The sequence below is a fragment of the Taudactylus pleione genome, unplaced genomic scaffold, assembly GCF_031769625.1.
Source record: "Taudactylus pleione unplaced genomic scaffold, aTauple2 ptg000378l, whole genome shotgun sequence".
Taxonomy (NCBI): domain Eukaryota; kingdom Metazoa; phylum Chordata; class Amphibia; order Anura; family Myobatrachidae; genus Taudactylus; species Taudactylus pleione.
In genome coordinates this window covers 9,113,495-9,137,083 of record NW_028284779.1, presented here as the reverse complement: position 1 = coordinate 9,137,083, position 23,589 = coordinate 9,113,495, and the positions used below count along the sequence as shown (strand labels likewise).

Below are 23,589 nucleotides of genomic sequence, written 5' to 3'. Positions count from 1 at the left end.
GACATAAAAACATTCAGCTCAGGCAGGATGGCGTTGCTGCCGCATTTAATGGCTTACTGTGATCGTTGGTCCTGTATATGCTGGAATTATGACACACAATACACTTTGTATGTAACATTAAAGCTGGATAAGTGCTAATTATGCCCTCTTCATGTACAGGCCACACTCACTCTAAAATCAAGCATTTGGAAACCCCCCCTCTAGAAATTCTGCGTTTGCCACTGGATGGCGTTGTGATGCAGTAGCCTATGAGCTACACTTTGTAAAATTATCTAGGAGAAGGTCCTTCTGGAACCCTCTCCAACAATGTGCGCCGCACTTGCGTGCTCAGTAGACCGTGCATGTGCAGGCATGAAGAGACCGCTGATGCACAGGGCTTGTATAATCGCATCCTGCAATGAGATTTTGGGCGCTAATATCAAATCCAGATCGCATTGCAAATTATTGATAAATGGGCCCCATAGTGTTCAGGCTCCAGGCTGCTATGCTGCCGGAAGCTACCCTCCAACATGACCCGTTCCATTAGGTACAAAACATTCTACTTCTGGACTTCCCACCTAATGTATGATTGCAATCACCTGTATTGAACTAGGTAATTGATGAGACAGGTGTTTCAACACAGGTGTCTGCAATCATCAATTAAGAGGGAAGTCCAGGAGCAGAGCATTTTGTACCTAATGGAACGGGTCATGTTGGAGGGTCTGATATGGGAGTAATGTTTTAAAGTTTTGTTCTGAGTTGTGATATCCTGATGAAGCTGGAGTGTCAAATGGGATGGGAGTTGGTGGAGGAGGTGTCCTGGGCTGCCCACTCACTGTAGAGGGGAGGAGAGAGTAGAAGAGAACTCATTGAAACGTGTAGAATGAGGCACACACACAGTCACTGTAACTGCAACTGCAAGTCTCCACACTAAGCAAGCAAGGTAAGAGACTGCCCTGTGGCCCACTAAGTATAGATTGCAATGTAGACACTTTCTGATTTCTGTGCTCTAGCCCTCTCCCCCCCATGCAGCCAGGGAGCCCTCTCCCCCCATGCAGCCAGGAATGACAGGGTTAATGATCCGTGGTTGGAGACAGAAATAAACAGGGCGCGCAGGCAGTCATATGCCATAAAGATGAAATGGTTAACTGTGCCAGGGGGCTAATGCGGAGACTGTTCCATGCCACTTCGGGGAAGAGACCGGGGCCATGTGGGGGTCCTACAGCCCTCTGGAGTCTGGGTGTAGGTTATTCCTCCTGTCCTTGACCCGATGGCTCTTGTATCTTCTTCTGTGTCAGCAAAAAGATTACAGAAGTCTCTGGTTTCTTTCTTGTTTATCTGCTTGGAGGTGGCTGACAGTGGAAGTAGTTTTTTGACAAGTGAGGAGCTGGCTAATCTGAACAGCAGCAACACCCCACCATAGAGATGACTTAATGACACTCTGCTGGTATTACATTGATCAATGCCTGATGTCTGTTCAGTGATTGGAAATGTTCTCTTCTGATGTGATCTGGTGTAAAGTGTCACTGAGCACAGTAATACTCTGCTCCTCTGTCATATATCAGGCAGGACTTTCCAATAACTCTTGTTGTAGCGCTCACATCTCCTGTAACGCTGTACAGAAATACATATATTACAACGGCTGCATGTCTACATTGCAGTTATTAAGGCCCCCATACATCAGCAATTGATTGCAGCAATCGTGCAATTTGCAATCGATTGTGTATAAAAAATCTTTCCCTTTTTCAATCGATTGCAGAATTGCCACAATCGATTGTGTATAAAAATCTTTCCCTTTTTCAATCGATTGTGGCAATTCTGCAATCGATTGAAAAAGGGAAAGATTTTTTATACACAATCGATTGCAAATTGCACGATTGCTGCAATCAATTGCTGACGTATGGGGGCCTTCATATCTGGCGTCCTTTTGGAGAAAGGTGCTATGTAATTAAAATGATTATTTGTAATACACACAAGTAGCTTGTGTGTCCAGATTAAGGGGTTGATCTGTGCAATAGGTTTATGTCATTTATCATAGTAATTGCCAAACGTGCTCTTGAGGCTGAAAGCAAAACAGAACTATCTCATGTGTATGATCCTGTGGGAGTTATGGCTGAAACTTTCAGTATTTGAGGCAGCGGACTGGTAAATGCTACTCCCCTCCCTACGCCACTTTGTCCCCTGCCACCAGAGCCCAGCAGCCCTCCCTGCCTCCACCCTCTACGTTACTTGTCATCCTTTTCTCCCCCATTGTATCTCCACCCCCTCCTCACTTTACAATAGGGAACAGTACATTCTCCCCCTACACCAGTGCCCCTCCCTCCCCATGTCTACTGCTCACCCCCATCAGCTCTGGCTGTGCCCTCTCCCCCTTCCATATCTGAGCACCCCTTCCTCCCAGCCCAGTCACCTGCAGGGCACCAGGCAGTAGAACGCAGTCAGAGGCCTCTTTGTAGTGACTTGCTCCAGCCATTGTACACTATTAATCCACACACGCAGCTAGACACTCATTCAAAGAGCAGCGGCTGAAACTTTACCAGATGTTTTCTAGGATCTTTATGTCTGATCTGGAAAAGTACGAGATCTCCTGGATGTAGCGTAATGGAGGATACACACGGACAGATTTTCTAGAAGAAATGAACGATAACGATTGTAAAAATCGTTATATCGTTGACATGCATCGACGAAAGATGTGCATGTCAGGTAACGATATCTGAAATCAACTGTGTTTCCAGTCACATTTGGACAATTTCATTCCCTTATAGAGCATACACACGGTCAGATGTGTCGGATGAACGATTTGATGAACGGTTTGACCAACGATTTGAACTATGAACGATTTTTGACTACATTAAAGTGACTGAAATCGTCCAAAACTGACTGCAAACACATCAGATATCAGATATCGTTATCTGACCATCAGGAACGCGCATCGTTCATCGTTCAGACATGTCAGATATGTCAGCTTTTCCTTCAGATATGTACGATTGAACGATTTTTAAAATCGTTATCGTTCAGATCTGAAGAAAAATCTGATCGTGTGTATGCACCATAAAATCCTGTCAGAAGTCGTTCATCGTTGATCTAGCAAGTCTGACCGTGTGTATGCACCATAAGAGTAATAAAATAACAATATGCAGAACTTTGACCCCACTCTCTGCACCTCATCCTCTGTTACTTTGTGCCCTCTCACACCGCCAGTGGGGATACGCCTCCTCTACAGTCATGTTACCCGCTACCACCCAATGGGTCACCTCTGCGGCATCTCGCTGTCTGAGAACATGTGTGATAATTATATAATTACTGATTGAATGTTACTTCTTTCCTATCCTAATTCTACCTCACCCCTCCATTCACCTCACTCAAGTCTTTTCTTTGAGTGGTTCCATGTTAATGTCCCAGTTTTCATCTGCTCTCTCGCATCATTCCAGAAGCATTTCCTCTAGCCTGAGGAGAACAGAAGTATAACATTTACCCTCATTATTGTGTGATTACACACACTGCAGGAGATTACACTTGTTTAGTTCTTAACAGGCATCATACTGGAAAGTTAGTACAGAGAGGATAGAGAAGTAGCTTTTCATCAACACAACGGCTCAGCTTTTGTGCTTATTAGTTAAAAATAGCACATCACTGACTACCATCAGGGATATCCGGAAAACATGCCCTGCTAGAACTGAACGCTAAGTTGATCTCTGTATGATAAAAGCAGATGACGGGAAATGACAAATTGGTTGATGAGTTATTTGGTGAAGGTGACTGGGGTTGGAAGCTTTATTTTGGTAGTCTCTGTAGACTACTGTGTCCGTCTTCCTATGCAGTTCTGTCAGTGCGCCTCTGATATTTTGTGTGTCAGATAGGTATACATTATTCGTTACTGTGGTTATATTGATCAGCCTCCTTGAGTTGTAGCGCATTGATGCTTTTTTTAAATTGAATTATATTGTGTTTTAATTGCTGGTGCGGTATATCTTCTTTATTAGTTACCTTGTGCTCGTAGCCAGCCGATTTTCACATTGTGCGCATGCGTACGCATCGCAGTGCGAGAGAACGGGAAGCGTTCGCTCTCTGCGCATAGACTGCTCAGCAGAGTGAGTGACAGGAGAAGCCGTTTGTGGGGGGTGACAGGGGCAGGCCACTAGAAACGGGGGAGTGGAGGTGCGAACGCAGGCGTGCCTGAGCGTTTCAACGCCGTTTCAGAGGTGTGCATAATTAAGAGACAGCGTAATAGTACACGTCACCTGGCTGGATTTAACACTGCTTGCGGCAGGGTATGGTCCGCTACAAGCACTGCGATCGCATCCGATGGTACTCGATGTACCGATGGTTGCATACACTTCCTGGAGATGACGTGTGCAAGTGGGCGTCTGCATACACAGAGCGATTGCATGCCAAGACATAGTGGGCGTGCTAATGCCTTGCCGCGCAATCGCCTGCCTTCCCAAATTTGCATACGCATCGTGCTAGCGAACGCATCTAGCGAGCGGTTCTGAATGAGCTCCTCTGCGCTCCGCCTGTTTTGCTGGCCTTTCCTTAACATTTACATTAAGGGCCTGATTCGTTATGGCTCGCAACTGCGATTACTCACGCAGATGGCTGATTGTTGCGTTCTGCGCACGCGTATGCATCACACTGCACGTGTGCGAAGGTCTCACTGCGATCGCAGACCCTTCGCAGAGTGATTGACAGGAAGTGACCGTATGTGGGGGGGGGGGGGGGCGGCGAAACGCAGTAGTGTCAATGCTTTTGCACACCTTTACAGGGGTGTGCATAAATTAGCCACTGCAATGGTATACGCAGCTTGAGCAGGCCCGGCTCCTGGCACAGGGGCGCCGAGTCCGGCTGAAGATAATCCCCGCCCTCCGCCCACCTGCTGCAAGTATAATTTTATGGTTAGGGGGAGGACTCAGGAAAGACATGGGTGGAAGGGGAGCACGGGATGGCGCTGGGTGCAGAGACACCTAGCGCCGGCCCTGAGCTTGAACTCCCACTGCGTGCGACGAGGTTAGCAATTTCTGAGAAAGGTCTGACCTTGTGCAATTGTGCGTGAGGCTACGATGGTACTCATTGTTACCGATGGTTTGCTAAGTATTACGGATGTGAGTAAGGGGACGCAGGCATCCTTATGTAAGGCTGCGACGGCACTGCAGTTGCAAACATTAGCATATTTTAGCAGCGGGTCTGTGTGCGCAATCGCAGTTGCGATATTTAATGAATCAGGCCATAATTGTATTATGGGATCAGAAATCATTTACTATAGGGGAAGCGTTATTCCTAAACATCGCACTTGGAAGCACTGATGTTTAATATACTATTCACAGAAGTTTATATGATATTTCTGAATGCTGATAAAATGACATTGGGGGCATTCGTGCACTTGGGACCTAACACGTCAAGCGAGCTATCCGCCAAGCGAGCTATCCGCCCAGCGAGCTATTGCTGCAGCCAGTGTTTGGTTGGTGCGGTAACTTGATGAAGACCTGCACAGGATCGCAATGCATTTGCATATCACCGCTGATATTAGTGGTGTTGCATGCGCATTATCAAAATAGCGAACCATGATGAATCAGGACCACAATATAGAACTGGTGTTGGGTTTACTTGCACAGATGTACAGAGAGAAATGAGAGCACTGAGGTCATCGGGAATAGGGAACAGAATGTAAGAAGTGATGATTTAGCAGATAAAGCCGAAAGCAGATGCATCTGCAAGGGACCGATAGTGAGACTGCGAATCCCTTATCATGTGACTGCATCTGCACATTGCTGTGTTATCTTATTACACGTTTACTTTCCACGTTGAATGTCCTGCTTAGCATTTCCGCAGAGACTCATAGGAGCATATTGATCACATCCTGCATTTTTAATGGGGTTGAGATGTGAAAATATCACCCATAGTCGCAGTGCGGTCATGTAAATTACTGCTTATAATTATCATCCCTGCGAGAAAGCTCTGCGAACGATTAGAAGTAAAGTAATATCTGCCGCTATCACTTTGCTTCCGGGTTCCGAGCCAGCGGGCCTAGGGGTCGATTCAGACCCGGACGCTAAGCTGCGCTCTCACGCAGCTAAAAGGGGCCGGGTATGCAAATGCCGCGATCACACTGTCTGGTGGAAGGACGCCCTCTATGCCTTAGAGAGCGACAGCATAGCGAACGCACAGCAGTATAAAGCCGCCCACCTTTCTCTCTTAGCACACGTTATCTCCAGGAAGTGTGTGATTAATCGGATACATCGAGAGCCATCGGAGCTGCACGCAGCGCTTGAGGTAGACCCTACTCCACCACAAGCACTGCGATCAGTGCTTTCTAAAATACAACCAAGTGACGTGTACAATGACGCTTCTTTACTAATTATGCACACCCATAAAACGCCGTTTAGACGCCCAGACACGCCTGCGTTCACAGCAACACTCCCCCGTTCACAAGCACCTTCCCCTGTTACCACCCACAAACAGCGCTGTCACTCAATATAGCGTCCAGTCTGTGTACTATGAGCGCACGATTCCTGGGCTCAGTGACTGGTTCGCGAATCCGTACTTTGATGCATATGCATGCGCAAACGTGCGATAATCGCCAATAGCGTGCGTTCACAGCTTAGCGAACGGGTCTGAATCTGGCTCCTAATGCGTAGTGGAGTCCATAGGCTGCAGAACATTGCACAGATATTTACTCATAATGTCATGAAGAAAATTGTTACCACATCTACAGTACAGGCAAGTCAGAACCCCTACGCATTTCACTCACAGCAGCTGCATGGGCATACTGGGTAGTAACATGGCGCTCACATGTAGGCTACGTCGTCGCTAGTGAGGATATGTAGCTGGAACTACGTGCTGTGCCGAGTTGTGCATGCGCAGAATTCCATCTGACATTAGACAGATCTCTTACACCAAGGAAAGGTTGCGCAAGTGCTAATGATGACAGCTATAAAATGCAAACGTACATATGGGGACGCCACGCTCACACAGAGGGATAAAACTTGGCCTGTGAGTGAATATCCGCTTTTAGTTACCTGTACGCAAGGTGTGTGTCATTGCGGCAGACTTGCTTCGAACTCTCAATCGGCCCCATAACGTTCTGCAGAGCATTGCACAGATATTCACTCATGAGTTTTTGCAGAGCATTGCACTTTATTTATTCATATGTCTCACCGAGCATCAACAGAGATCCGCACTTATAGAGCCTAATTTAGAATATGTCACAGTTTTGCTCCTTGAAGGTCAGTGTAAACTTACAGACAGAAGGTCGCTACGTAAAGTGTGAGTATCTTCGGTAACTGCAAGTGAAAGTACAGTGTATGGATGCGGCTGCATTAGAATAAGCTCTAGGTTCTAGTTTATCTCATGCATCCGGAGTAAAGATGCAGCGTTAATCGGCTTCAAATGGTGGCGATTGCTGTTTGAGCTAAGCATCCAATCACATTGTAAGGCTGTCATTTATAACTGGACTTTGCAGTGGATTTTGCCCCATTCTCTAATCTTAAACATGTCACAAGTTTTCATGCACTGCACCTCCTGCATGCTACTATTCCTCAACTCCAGCATCCGGAAACTACACCTGTTATTACTACACATTGGGCCGGATGCAGGGGTGGGCGCAGACTGAACGCAATGCCGATGTTGGTAGAATTGAGCAATTCATTGTTATTGCGTTTGCGCAAAAATAAATAAAATAAAAGCCCCTACGTCTTATGCGCTCCACTGAGTTTATGCTGTTGCGTACGGGATTGTTGGCATTAGGAACGTCGAGGCAAACCTATAGGCGTTCCTGGGTGGTGACCTGATGTGTACGCAGAAAAGGTCAGTCTCAGGGGCGTTATAGGAGTGCCACGGGCATGTCACACCTCCTTGAAGAAGGCACCTGTGCCGAAACTCGTTGGCGATCCTCACATCAAACCTGACACCGATCCCGGCTGACCTCCACTAAAGATCCCCATCCCCACCAAGGATCGCCAGTGCAGAAAGCTCTCAGCCCACCTGCCCGCTGGTCCGCACCGCTCACTCCTCCAGTCACCAGCTCTGCCCCGGACCAGCCTCTCTCCCTCCCCTTTCCAGGCGTACTCAACAACTGACTCCTGACCAGGGTTGTCTCCACCGTCTATCCCCATTTCCACGAGGGACCGTCAGTGCAGAGAGCACCCCGCACATCCGGCCGCAAGTCCGCACAGCCAACATTGCCAGTGACCAGCTCCACCCTGGTCACACCTTCCATATCCCCCCCCCCCCCCCCCTCCTCCCCGACTTTTATCCAATCAGTATCCCGTGCAGACCACCCCCCCCCTCCCAGGGGTTGTCCTAGCACACACGCTGCAACCCAGTGTCCCAGCGGCTCACCCATCCACACCTCTGGCTCCGCACCACCAGCGGCACGACCAAGAGCCAACCTCAGATGCACACTCCGATCGCTGACCTCCGCAGACCAATCAGAACAGCCGTGCACCTGCAGCACACCAGCAACATACTGATCCAGCTCACCAACAAACCTGCAGCTTCCAACCTACCTGCAACGGCCGCAACGTCGACCTACATCACCATAACAAAAAACCTACCGGTAGGTAAGTACTGCCAAGACTTGCACCAACACGCGGGACGTCGCACAGGTGTTCCAACCCACTCGGCACATCCCCCACCACCTGGGACTTCCTAGACTGTCGACCATAGGTCCATCAGGGGTGACGTGCAAGGTCAGTATCCCGGCACAGGGGATACCGGCGCAGGAATCCCGACACCTGTCAGAATCCCGATGCCGGCATCCCGAAGGTAAGTAGCGGGGTTGGGGGGAGGGTTAGGGGTTAGTGTTAGGCACTAGGGGTAGAGTTAGGGTTAGGCACTAGGGAGGGAGGGGAGGGTTAGGTTTAGGGTGTGGAGACAGGGAGGTTAGATTTAGACACTGGTGGGTTAGGTTTAGGGTGCGGGGAGGGGGAGGTTATATTTAGACACTGGGGGGAAAGGTTAGGTTTAGGGTGCGGGGACAGGGAGGTTAGGCTTAGGCACTGGGGGTGAAGGTTAGGTTTAGGGTGTGGGGGTAGGGAGGTTAGGCTTAGGCACTTGGGGGAGGTTAGGTTTAGGGTGCGGGGACAGGGAGGTTAGGCTTAGGCACTGGGGGTGAAGGTTAGGTTTAGAGTGCGGGGACAAGGAGGTTAGGCTTAGGCACTTGGGGGGGGGGGGGAGGTTAGGTTTAGGGTGCGGGGAGAGGGAGATTAGGTTTAGGCTCTGGTCTAGGGTCAGGCAGTATTAAGGTGAATGCACATTATATGAGCCCCACTCATCCGTCACAGAGAAATGGTTAAAATATTTTGTGTATTCATTTTGATGGATTACAAGAGCAAGTTACATTTAAAGTGAAAATCCTGCATTGCTTTACTGGGCATAGAATGGTCCTGAACCATCCGGTTTGCGTACATCTCTGATGGTTCTGTGTCTGCGCCAGCATGTGCAGATAGGGTCCTGCGTGCTCGCTTGCGGCTGTGCAATACCGTCCATCTCTAAATCAGGCCCAGTGTGCGGGTGTTTGAAGTGTTGGGGTGAATAAGCGTTAAACCATGGTCAGGGCTGTAATGGGGTGTAGCAGTCAGTATTAGGAGACGGGATAGAGTCTGGATGAGAAGATGGGGGGACAAAGGTATCAATGAATGAGTTACTGATGGATTGTTACATAATATGACTGAAGTGTTTATATACATTGTAGTATTTACATGCTGACCAGTTGTGTCACCCACCTGTAGGACAATGACCCCTGGCCTATGGCTCTCTATCACGCTCTCAGCTCTACCACACACACAGAGCGGGCTACTGACATCCTACCCCGTGCTCGGATTACCAGTAATGTAGAGGCACCTACACAAGGCCAAATCCTGGTGTGGTGGCTCTCCCCCTATCTTGTCCCTCTGCTGTTACCGCTGCCTGCTCCATGTGGCCCCCTGCCTCAGTCCAGATCTGACCTTAGGAACGGCGCCTCTCTGTGACATCTCTGGCCAGGATACCACAGGCTGGCTGTGACTGATGGGAGATCTGAGTCCATCATGTCTGACCTGTCCCAGCTTCTCTCCACGCACACAGCAGCATCATACATCTGGGGGAATTGGTATGATTCACCGCCGGACCCACGCCCGGCGGTTGGAATCATGACAGCAGCATCCCGGCAGAGGAGAAAATCCTGATCGTCCCCAGGTAAGTATATACTAACCTATTTCTACACCGTAACCCTCCCTTAGGGGTGCCTAACCCTAACCTTCCACCCCAGTGCCTAACTCTAATCCCCCCTCTAAGTGCCTAAATCTATCCCCCCCTTCCCCTAACCTAAACCTAAGTCCAATGGGGGGGTGCCTAACCCTAAATCCCCCCCGGGGGTGCCTAGCGCTAACCCACCCTTCCCCCTAGCCTAAACCTATCCTCCCGGGGGGTGCCTAACACTAAATTCCCCCCTCCCGTGGCTATCCGTTCTCAGCGCCCGGCGTCCCTTCGATCAGGATGCCAGGCGTCGGGCTCCCGGCGTATGTCTAATGACAGGCGTCTGCATAACAACGCCTGTCTTTAGACCCTTGCCGGGATATGACAGTCGGGAAGCCGGCTGTCAGGATTAGGTCCGCCGGTTTCCCGACTGCATACCCATCTGGGTGATTGGCTCAGATTAGCTGGGATTATCTTCAGTCCCAACTAATTCCTCGTTATCCCTATATTAATTATTGGCTGCTTAATTCATTCTCTGGGGAAAAGCTGGTGCTGTTTTGCTGTGCAGTCTCTCTAGCCCCTGACATTATGAGCAAGATTTAAGGTACAGCGAGCTTGTTGTGCGCAGGGATTACCTGCGGTTGCCACGACACAGCAGTGGTCGATTTCTATGGTAACACCCGTCTCCGTCTCTCTCAGTTGTCTGTTTGTGAATACTTTACCTGCTTCCATGTTGGTTGAGTTCATGTTATTGGGCCACCACCTATATACACAGTGGAGGCAATCAATCCATGGCCTGAGCTAGCCTTCATCTTCTCAGTTCATTCTGTGCCTCGTGCCTCAGTAATGTTACTAGCACAGTGATTTCTGTGTGGTAAAACTGCACAATAAAGGTCCTATGTGTGCTCCACTTCTCACCGTAGATTCTTAGGGGTATATTTACTAAAGTGTTGGTTTATAGAAGTGGAGATGTTACCCATAGCATCCAATCACATTCTACTTATTATTTATCTGGCACCTTCTAAAAGATAATAGCTAGAATCTGATTGGTTGCTATGGGCAACAACTCCACCTTAGTAAATATAGCCCTTATTCTCAGGGATTTATACATTATTCTACCTTAAAGAGTATTTGAAATGGAGAAAAAAGTGCTTATAATCATATTGAGTAAACTTGTACTGATGGGCAGTGTAATGCCCCAAAGTCCCTGTTTTTTATGTATGATCTGTTAGGCAGACTGTCAGGTGTGGCAGAGCTTTATAAATTGATGATGAAGCTCCACAGAAACCGCAGCCCTCGCTACTTGGTCAGATGCGGCACAGCTAGAATGCAAGTCGCTGTGTATGCGTATGACGGGATGCGGTCAATATTCCGACCGTGAGGATTCCGGCGCTCAGAATGCCGGCGCCTGAATCCCTACACTTGTCAGAATCCTGGCGTTGGTGTCCTGACCGCCGGAATCCCGAAGGTAAGTAGCGGGGTTGGGGAGAGGGTTAGGGTTAGGCACTAAGGGGGAGGGTTAGGTTTAGGCACTAAGGGGGGAGGGTTAGGTTTAGGGTTTGGGGAGGTTAGGTTTAGGCACTAGGGGGGAGGGTTAGGTTTAGGGTGCGGCGAGGGGAGGTTATGTTTAGACACTAGGGGGGAAGGTTAGGGTCTGGCATCGGGGAGGGAGGGTTAGGGTAGGGAGAGGGTTAGAATACAGACCAACAAGTGTCGGTATTCTAACCATATCGGGGTGCCGATATGCATTTACTACCCACAGTTGTAGTTAGATATACTGTGTTAGATATACTGTGTTTCATTACAGTATATCTAACTACAATTGTGGGCAGTAAATGCAGGGCTAATTGATTTCAACTATATAAATATATGTAATTCACATGTTATGATTAATGACACTGGAAACAACAACATTTAATAGAATCTGCACTCAGAAACATAACCGAAAGGGACACAGAGACAAATGAATTATTAATAATTTAATATCAATTGATGACACACGTTTGTTTCAATGTTTTTATTATATTTTTTTCTTGGAATATTTCACTGATAAGGCGGAAAACTTTTTAAAATCATTTATTTAATAAAAGTTATATTTTATATATAATTATCCTCTGTGCGCCAACAAAGAGACAATACCCTTTTCTTCTCTTTTTTTGTAAACTTTTATTTATTGTCCTTGGCAGCACCCCCATAGAATGATTTCATATGTACCACAAATTGTCTAATTGGGGCCATTACACATATATATATATATATTTATCTTAAACCTAAACCTAGTGCAGAAGTGCTTCCCCAGCCCCCTACCCCTAGTTTATTAAGTTTGTTAAATGTTTGATCTAAACAATTTGTTTTAAACAGTTTTTGTCCATTTTCCGGCGTTTGGGAGCAAATTGCTGATTGTCATTTGCTTTCATACATTACCAGATTTTCATTCCGACCAATCAACTAGTTGGATGGTTGGACAGAAAATCTTTACGTGTGTATGCAGCTTAAGTTGTATTCCAATCTGAATGACACTAGAGATGGAACAGGTGGTTTTGTGGAGCGAAGTTCTGGCGATGCAGCCCATGGGCTTTGCAGTTCTCCCATTCCATGTTGTGTTTATGTTTTCATTTTCCATGAAGTTTATAGTGTAAGAATAGAGCAGGGATAACAACACTTAGATCATTGTCCTGTATTTAGTCTATCAGAGGACACAGGCAGAGGAGCCCTGCGGAGGTTAGTGGCTAATAGTGTAAGAACAGCAGCATAGTAGATATCAGTTTATTGTCATATCTATGCCCTTACAAAACCTCTCTGCATTCTAAGAAAAGTCGCTATACTTTACCCTGACAGCCGGGAACTCTCAGGAGGGGAGTGCAGGAAAAGTCTGAGTCAAGACTTTAATTAGCCAAACAGTCAGGTGCTGCTTTGTATGAGCTCCCCAGCACTGGTTGAAGTCACGAGGAGACAGGTGCAGTCTGTGGCACCCATGGGTGCGGCTATTCCAGACCGTAAGGACGTGTTAAAGAGATTTGTTTCTTCTTTGTTAGAAAAAAAAAAAATCTACTGGAACATGCGGTGACTCAGGATATAATGCCAACTTCACCTCCTCCGCTCTCTCCCAGAGCCAGTCCAGATCTCATCCCTGCTGTTCTCACTCCCTCGTCTTCTCTCTGGGTAAAAGTGTTAACCCCTTATTGGGAGGGAGATTTCACTTGTCTGTCCACCTCTCAGTCACAGTAACGTCTTCCTGGGGCATTTCTCACTTATGCCCACCCCTCCATCACATTAACACCTTGCTGGGGCATTTCACAAGTAAGCCCACCCCTCCATCACATTAACCCCTTACTGGGGCATTTCACATGTAAGCCCACCCCTCTGTCACATTAACCCCTTACTGGGGCATTTCACACATATGCCCACTTCTCCGTCACAATAACGGATGTTTCAGGTGTGCACCCACCGCTGACACAATAAACCCCTAATAAATACCGGGTGTATCAGGAGCGCGCATACCCTACCCATACAATCCTTCAAATGGGCTCTCAAGACCCACTACTTCATCAATGCTTTCCAGCTCTCATCCTAACTTGCTACTACATGCTCTCTCCTCCCTGTCTTCCCCATCTGTATCACGCCCGTCTGTCTGCCCCTCCCCTTGAGAATGTAAGCTCTTGGGAGCAGGGCCCTCTACTCTCTTGTGCTTCTCCTTACTTTATTTTCATCTACTTCTTACTCACCACTAGGACACCTAACACTTGGTGCTTATGCTCTGCTGCTTATTTGGGTGTTCTGGCCACCAATGTATCAATGTATATTATCCATGTCCTTCATTGTATTGTATTTTACTGTGTCACTTTTTTGGTTATGTACCTTGTAAGGCGCTGCGGAACACTTGTGGCGCCATATAAATAAACGATGATAATAATAATACCCGCGGTAATCCAAAATTGGGCACGAGGGGCGCAAGGTTTTTACCTAATTAGATGTGCCCCTTCTCTATAAGAGCCCTTTACAGCAGTCAGTCTCACCTGGTGATATTTCTTCCTCTATACATTCATCCTGAATCACACTACCTAGACTATGGATATCGGGCCTGATTCAGCAAGGAACCCAGCCGCGAATTTGTACGCACCCGGCCGATGTTTCCGTTCTGTGCATGCAGTGCACGAACCGGCCGATGCGATCGCAGGAAGCACACATTGACAGGAAGCGACCATTTGGGGGTGGTGACAGGGGGTGGTCAGTGAAACACAGGCGTGCCAGTACGTTTGAACGCCATTACAGAGGCTTGCATAATTAAGCCTCTGCGACGGAAGATGCTGCCTGACCTCTAGATGCACACAGGCAGCATAAATCCTGAGTGAGGTCAAGTTAACTACTATTATGCTAATGGATTAGATGATTCTTGATGTCACCGATGTTTTCGCTGTCTAGCGAGGTATTGCGGATGTGAGTAGAGGGAAGTGGGCGGCATTATGTAGTGGTGGGCGTCTGGTTCTTGTGCTGCGGTGTCATTGCGATTGGGTTCATTAGCATATTAGCGGCTGGGTGCGTGCGTATGCAGACTTGTGTTCCATACTGACTCAGGCTCACTATCGGGTAATTAGAATAATACATCCACCTATTTTGGGTGAGAGGGAGCGTGGAATGAGATGAGGTAGATCTAGGAAGGAGAGAATTGATGAAGTGTTGTGAAAATGAGGGTAAGGAGCTTCAACTGGAAGAGGGGAAGAGGAGCCAATGAAGGAGAAGTCGTAGCAGAGTAACAGCATTGCATTGAGGGCAGATGTCTAAAGCTGGCCACACATCCAAAGATTATCTGTCCAACAGCCAACTAGTTGATTGGTTAGAATGAAAATCTGGTAATGTATGGGAGTAACTGATGATCAGCAATTTGCTCCCAAACGCCAGAAAAGGACAAAAACTGTTGTTTGAACAAATAGTTTATATCAAACATTTAACAAACTTGTCTGACGTCATTTTCATCTGTTTTCTGGCATTTAGGAGCAAATTATTGATCATCAGTTACTCCCATTCCTTACCAGATTTTCATTCTAACCAATCAACTAGTTGGCTGGTTGGACAGATAATCTTTATATGTGTGGCCAGCTTAAGAGGGGAGTGTAGATAGAGGAAGATCAGAGATTAGGAGGTTGCAGTAGCCAATAAGGGAATTTACAAAGGCATGAATTAGAGATTTGATAGATTCGCGGGTGAGGAAGGTTCAGTTTTTAGAGATCTAGCGGAAGTAAAAGGTATCTAGTCACATGGTTGACATTTACAATGTCGACACTAGAATGTCGACATATCCATAATGTCGCCATCTGAGAGTTAGACATTCTCCGAATGGCGAAGGTTAGGGGGGAGTTATGGATAGACACTAGAGGGAGGATTAGGGATAGGGCAGGTATACGGTATACTTACTGGAATGCCGGCATAGGAGATCACTCCACCGGAATTTACGGTCACATGATTCCGGTACCCGGAAGAAGACCCTGGAGGCGCCACTGCCACTGAGGCCTGTTGAGTAAGCGCTGGGCCATTATGTCAACAAGTCATCCATTTAGGCACGATGAATGTCGCCATGGTCAACATACTCCTAATGCATGTCAACATCAGAACGGTCAACCTAGCATACCAAACCCAAGTGGAAGACAAAGGAATTTGGAGATAGAATGAATGTAGGAGTTGAAGAAGAGTAAGGAGTCAAAATGCCCCCCCCCCACCCCAAGCAGCGGACTTGTAGGACAGGAGAAAGAGGACACTGTTGACCACTGTAAGAAAGAGGTATCCCAAGGGGGTAGACAGTAAACACAGTCTTGGACATGCTAAGTTTAGGAAAGAATTGCGACATCCAGGAAGAGTTGGAAGCAAGACAGGGATGAGAGAGGGTGGATGGGGAGAGCTCAGAGGAAGAGGGGAAGATTTGTATCATCAGTATAACGGTATTGGAGACCGATGGAGCTGATGGGATCTTCCAATGATGGTGCACTTACAATGCTGTGGTCACATACAGGTTCTGCAAAGGGCTTGTAGTCCTCTGAGAAGGACCGTTGCACCATACATACATATACAGAACTGCATGCTAAAAGCAAGAGCTAGCACATGGGGGCTGCAGATATAGCTGAGTAATCATCCAGTCTGCAAAACAGAACTAAACGTACATGTGGTTGCCGTTGCCAGACAGAGAGCTTGTGGGATTGTGATGCCAGCCACTGTATATCAGGCCTCAGGCATAGGGAGCGCAGGATATTGTAGGATAGTCAGAGTCACGTGCTTGGACAGGTTCAATGTGTTCCCATTTTATATTCAGTAAAGTGTCTTGTGGATGCTGTCATTTTGCATTGCAGTCGGCTTGCCAGGATAGGAGGTTTAGAGTAAATCTTTGACATTAAAATAGTTCAGACCTGGCACAGACACATCTTCCTTCCACAGTTACCAATCGTTGAAAAAATGATTTTAAAGTGACTGAAATAAGTTTTTTTTTTTTTTTTTTTTTTATACTGACAGAGGAAACAAGAGGTCCAGAAAAGGGAACCAGGAGACTCAGGGATGTATTTAGAGTCAGTAGACCCAAAGCCATTGCCATGATGACAGACATGTGGAAGTGGTCAGTGGGTGCATTTTGTACAGACAAGCACAAATATCAAATTTATTTTTTTTAGCATAAATGATGAACTCTCTTACTCATTGCTTCATTTACATATGTACGCCTTAAGGCCCCCATACATCAGCAATTGATTGCAGCAATCATGCAATTTGCAATCGATTGTGTATAAAAATCTTTCCCTCTTTCAATCGATTGTGGCAATTCTGCAATCGATTGTGTATAAAAATCCTTAACTTTTTCAATCGATTGCTGATGTATGGGGGCCTTTAGATGTAAACGACCCCAGTGTGTTTTTCCTGTACATGCAGTGGATGAAAATGCAGGAGCCAGGCAAAAAGGAAACCGCATCACACAAATATATAGGTGTGGCTTATGCAAATGTGGGTGTGCTTTATGTTTCAGTGGGTGTGGCTTTACATGATTCACTTTCACAAACTCACTGTATGTACTAAACACAGGTGTTTCATTAATGGACAATAAATCAGGAAATGCATAGGAAACATTAATAGAAGATAGAATGTAAGCTCTTGCCAGCAGGGCCTTCCTGTTTTTCTCAGTGTAATTTGCAGTCTGTATTTATGTATATTTGTAAATTCATAAACTTGTCTATAAAAGTTTTAATGTACTTCTTGTGGTAAGTTTTATTCACCATATACGTGCCCACATAAGTTATGACACAACCACAGCGGAATCATCTAACAACACAAGCTTGAAAACATACAAACTTTATATAATTCCATATGAAAGGTTACATTATATTTACCTGTAAGCACTTTAACGTGAGTACACCGTAGACAATTTGCCCGATTCCGACGCATCAGAACGACCAAACGTCAAGTGTGTACGCACCATGCTTGCTCTCGCGGCAGCGTCCCTCACATCTTCAGGTCTCCCCTGCATGCAGCTCAACCTGACAATCTTGTTAACGATTTTGTTCAAATTGTGCAGTGTGTACGCACTACCTGACGACAAGGTGATATTCTAACATGATATAGTTAACAATGAAACGACCAGACGACGCACGATATATATAGTTTTGGTAGATTGCACAGTGTATATGCACTAGATCGTTTGTCCGAGAGTTCAGAGGAAATATGGACGACCATTACATTGTTAGCAAGTTGTCTAGTGTGTACGCTCCATTAGGATAGAATCTGTAATTGTGAGTTAAGTTTAGAAGATGGAAGTGTTACAGTATAATGCGGGATACACACTTTAACGACGGATGTAATGACCGACCGATGTAGCGATATAATGACCGACCGATGTAGCGATATAATGACCGACCGATGTAGCGATTTTGTTAAGGATGCACAAAACGATTTTATGCATACACTATTACCAGTTGGCCACACGATGAGCCTGATTCAGATGTTGCTCTCTCTGCTGTGTACATGGAAGCGGCAGCGATAGCTTTAATATGGTAATGCAGCAGGAGGCGTCAGTATATCTGTACGAGATATTGCATCTACCGTACAGCAAGGCCAATGTAATATATCTGTGAAAGAGATCTTTCACAGATATAATGCAGATCGTCAGGACGATATATCGTTCATCGGCTCTATGAACGATATATCGTCTAGTGTAGAGGTTCCCAAACTCTGGGCCTAATTCAGACCCGCTCGCGAGCGTAGGACGCTCGCAAGCGGGTCGATGGTGCCCTAATGCGCATGCGCACGACGGAGTAGCTAATGGAGTAGCTAATTTCAGGGCCGGATTAACAATGGGGCAGGTGGAGCTACAGCTCCAGGCCACCCCATGAAAATAGGCCCACGGGACCAACTGCAGTGCAGGTAGTGGTGACAGCAAAAAAAAATATTTCCTGTCACCACCCCAACATTCCGAAGCCCTGTCCTTCCTATCTAACCTAACGGCCACCAGAATCATTGTTCATTATACCCTCCTGCCGCCCGAAGCCGCGCCTACTGAGTCAACTCTGCTCAAAACTCCTCCCCCAGACTGTCCAAGACTCTGCCTTCGGACCGTCCTGATTAGCGCTAAGCCCCGCCCCTAATTCGCGCTAGGCTCCGCCCCCAAAGCGCTATTTCTGGGATGACTGAAACTGAGCACCCGGGTCTTCTAAAGTTCCACCCACTCACCCCTCCATCAGTACTGCAGCCGGGCACTAACCAGAGGTGGGTGTAATGCTGGCATCTGTATATATATGTGTGTGTGAGTGTTGCCACAACACAAGTATGACCCCTGCTGACAGCTCCCTCCTTACACTCCCCCATACAGTAGAATGTCCTGCAAAGAGTCCTGTGAGAAATAAAACCTGCAATGCCAAAAAAAAACAAAAACAAAAAAAAACATTTAAATCATTGAGACAGGTAACCCCAAACACACAAGCTTTTCCATCACAATTATGTATAGTGCAGGAAAGTAAAAATATTTTTTATTCTGATTTTATTTTGTTTGTGCACCAATATGTATTTTATTTCACTGATTTTAGATATTAAAGATAATAGAATATTGTTCCTAATTGGAGGTGCACCATAATTTTTCTTTGCCTTGTGCACCATTAACTGTTGATAGGCCTCTGTATGTGACGTCACATACTGTAGGTACCACCACTCTCTGAAGCAGCTGTGCCCGACCAGTGAGCACAGCCACTGATCTGTGAAGGTGGCCCGGCTGGGTGACTGATACTCCCTTGCTGGCTGCCTGGCTTCTGCGAACAATGATCACTGCACTGGTATGCAGGCACTGACAAGATTTAAATTTTATATATATATATCAAACAAAGGACCCTGATTCAGACCCGATCACAGCTGCGGACGCTCGCAAAAGGGGCCGGGTATGCAAATCAAGTGATCGCTCTTTGCGGTGTAAGGATGCCTCTGTATCTTAGTGAGTGACGGGAGTGAGCGTACGCAGGACTATAAAACCTCCCACCTGTCACTCGCTGCACACGTCATCTCCAGGAAGTGTGTGTTTAATTGGGAACATCGAGGGCCATCGGAGCTGCTCGCAGCGCTTGAGATAGACCATACCATCCCGCAAGCACTGCGAGCAGTTCAGGATACAAACAACCAAGTGACGTGTTCAATGACGCTACTTTGCTAATTATGCACACCAGGGGCAGAACTATGGGAGACAATGGAGGCGCCTGCCGCCGGGCTCCAGCACTGAAGGGGCATCTCCTTCATTGTCCACAACATATTCACCCCACTTAGGGCTGTAGCTATGTACCCGGAGTGTACCATCATGGCTGCCCAATACATGGCACCTCTTCCCAGCACCTGAGAAGCCACCATACACTAGTGGAGAGCTCCATGTCAGACCATCAGCTGCCACCTCCGTCTGTCTATAACCTGTGCCCACTCATTAGTGTCGCCGCTCCTCATCAGTTCCTTTTATCAGTGCGACACATCCGGTACCCTCCTCACCCACCACTCCCTGTCTCACTCCTCCCTGGCGGCTGTATAGGCATGCAAAATGCTACATTACAGTGTCAGCGGCTGTGACAGGGGGCACCAAATTATAACTTGCCTCCGGGCATCTGGGATGAACTTACGCCACTGATGCACACCCATTAAACTCCGTTTTGGCACCCAGACACGCCTGCGTTCGCACATCCACACCCCCGTTCACAAGCGCCTTCCCCTGTTACCACCCACAAACGGCGCAATCTGTCACTCAAAGTAGCGGCCAGGCTGTGTAGAATGAGCGCTTGTTTCCCGATCGCTAAGACTGGCTTGCACACGCGCATTGCAAACCATACGCATGCGCATATGTGCGATTATCGGCAAGAACGAGTGAGCGCAGCTTATCGATCGGTTCTGAATGAGCTCCAAAGAACGAAGGCGCAGGCACTTAAAAATAACAATACCAGTGAAATAAATAACTCAAAATTCAAAGATAGCGTTGCACAGGACTGAGGCTCTCCTTGTCCAGAGTGTTAAAAAAAACAACAAGACGCACCCCAATGGTGCAGTATTTTCTGATTCCACCTGTGTGCTCAAAATTAATAATATGATGTAAGGCATAAGCCCATTTATTTTATCTCTGGTATGACGCCTTATTGTACATCATATTATTAAGTTTGAGTATACAGAAGTGGAATCAGAAAATACTACACCATTGGGGCGCATCGTGTTGGTTTTGATATATATCTGTGTATTTTAGAGTCTTTTGATGCAGCTGCATCCTTATGCTAATGCTGCGGCCAATTTTATTAATAGTGAGACGCCCACTTGCAGCGTCTTGCGGCGTTGCAGTGCGATCTCTGTGCGTCTTTAGACCATCTGTGCACCAATGGATGCATCCGATACTGTTCTGCATCTCTAAGCGCTAACAATGGGAACGCATGCACTGTGCGACTGGGACTCATGCACAGAATTAAAAACATTGGCCAACTGCATGCGGTATCAGACCCTATGTGACTTTGTTTTGGATCTCACTATGGTGTCTAGATCTAACAACTTCTCAGTATAACTATTAATAGGATAAGGTATCTTTATAGAGAAAGATGTCACATTCATTACATCACTAAGTGACCCGTGTGCTCTTTAATAGAGACATTTTCAGATTTACAGTATGTCATCACTATGTGCCATTTTAACAAGGAGTGTTCTTCTTTGTAGACTCAAGCATTACACTACTGATATAAGCAAAAAGGGAAGAGAGATTCTGGGGTCTATTCACTAAGCAGTGATAGGAGACAGAGTGAAAAGTGATAAGGTGCCAGCCAATCAGCTCCCAACTGTCATCTCACAGGCTGTGTTTGAAAAATGACAGTTGGGAGCTGATTGGCTGGCACCTTACCACATACTTATCACTTTTCACTCTGTCTCATAACACTGCTTAGTAAATAGACCCCTTAGGCTTTTAAAGGTAGGGACTAGTCACATCACACAACACAGGCCACAACTGCTGTGCAGACGGGATGTAGTCAGGATACCTGCTGGCGCTATCCCGCTCGCCAATATCCCGACACCGACATCCCGAAATGGGACTAAAGATATCTTTAGCCTATCTTTAGCCCCACTACAGAATCCCAACACCCGGCTTACCGATAGTAGGTAAGCCGGGCGTCAGCAGCGGATAGCCGTGGGTGGGGGGAGGGTTAGGTTTAGGGCTTCCGGGGGGACTTAATGTTAGGGACCTCCCCGGGAGGGTTAGGGTAGGGGAAGGGGGTTAGGGTTAGGCACCTTTAGGAGGGGTTAAGGTTAGGCACCCCTCCGGGTGGGTAAGGATTAGGGGGCGGGGGGTTAGCTTTAGGCACTAACGGGGGGGAGGTTAGGCACCCCTAAGGGAGGTTTAGGGGGGGGGGAGGGTTTACTTACCTGGCGATGTTGGGATCTCCTCCGTTAGGCTGATGCCGCTGGCATTTCAATCCAATTCCGTGCAGACAACACCCCCACATCACTAGTCAACCCCCCAAGCACTGGACACACCACGTGCGGTGCACACAATAGGCCCTTTATAAATTTCAGCTCCAGGCCCATGTGGGCCTTAATCTGGCACTGGCTAATTTAGATAGGAAGCAATTGATGCATGATAAAAAGAGAGAAAAAGAAAATGTGGATAGATCGTGTGTTTTTGTGACACAGTTTAATTCATATTCATATGAAATAAAAAAAGTACTTAAAAAGAATTTACCTATTCTTAAATTAGATAATCATATTGGTCCATTCATTGTACCTCACAAATCAATAGTTTTTAGAAAAGCAGCCAATTTAAAATTAAATTTAGCACCTAGTCATTTTAAAAGGGGCAAAAAATATACAGAAATATGTAATACCTGGCTCCCTCCCAAACCATTGTGTTTCCACAGATGTGGCAAAGATGCGTGTATCACATGTAAATATACAGAGAGGAAAACAGTACAATTTAAGTCCATCACCTCAGGGGAAACATTTCAAATTAGAGATTTTTTGAATTGTAGATCGACATTTTTGATCTATGTGATTGAGTGTAGATGCGGCCTGCAATATGTGGGCCGCACTACAAGAACCCTGCATGTTCGGTTTATGGAGCATAAAAGAAACATAAGTAACCAATTAAAAACACACACACTTTATCTAGACACGTGGGACACTGCCAAGGGGGAGGTATGCAGGGGATTACAGTGATAGCTATAGATTTTATAAAACCGACCAAAAGAGGAGGAGATAGATTTAATGTTTTATGTAAACGTGAAGCATATTGGATTTTCCGATTACAAACTCTATACCCTCAGGGACTAAACGATACAGTTGAACTAAATAATATCTATTAAATGTCCGAGTGATGTATAATAGTTAAATATAGATAGATCAACCCTAGAATGAGTATTTTCAATAGCCCCCTCCCCTAGTGAGGTAGAGGAGGCTATTTGTCCCCATTGGTTGGGAATATATATAGGTCAGGTGGTCAAGATACTCACAGTCTGTGGTGTTATGTTTGCTGTATGGTTAGACTGTATATCCAACAGCATTTTGGATTTTAGGCTGTATCAATGAGTTATATGACTAGGGTTAGAATGATGTCCCTCTTCGTGTCTCTGGAACGTATATTTTGATATGGGCATTTTCTTTTTCTCTGCCTCATCTCTTCTTTCTTTGTTATTGTAATTCATGTATATTTATCACTTAGTATTGTTAGTGTCATCGTCACAATACATATGTTGAAATAGAACAGATTTTTAGTATGCTGTTCTGTTAGGTGGAGCATTATATATTGTGGTTGAAGTCTGCAGAAGATCTAGATTAAGCAGACTAGATAGGCGGTCATTTTGTAGCAACTCAAGCTCTATGTATTAGCTATAGGGAAAATAATGACCTAAATTATTATAGTAGGTGAAGAGGGGAAAATAGCAAGGATTAGTAAAATAACTGTGTGATATGTTGTTTAAGGAA

The 23,589-nt window shown here is 46.3% G+C and overlaps 1 protein-coding gene across 2 annotated transcripts in view; it reads left to right on the top strand.

Annotated features, from left to right (window-relative positions):
• Positions 1-695: 695 nt before the first annotated feature.
• SLC29A1 (solute carrier family 29 member 1 (Augustine blood group)) overlaps positions 696-23,589 on the top strand; it is an 83,669-nt gene continuing 60,775 nt past the window's right edge. Inside the window, exons 1-2 of one of the 2 annotated variants that reach the window (XM_088445389.1) lie at positions 696-922; positions 16,648-16,747. The gene's annotated coding sequence lies outside the window, so the exon portion shown is untranslated. The remainder of the gene's footprint in view (positions 923-16,647; positions 16,748-23,589) is intronic. The other variant, XM_088445388.1, reaches the window with a different exon arrangement.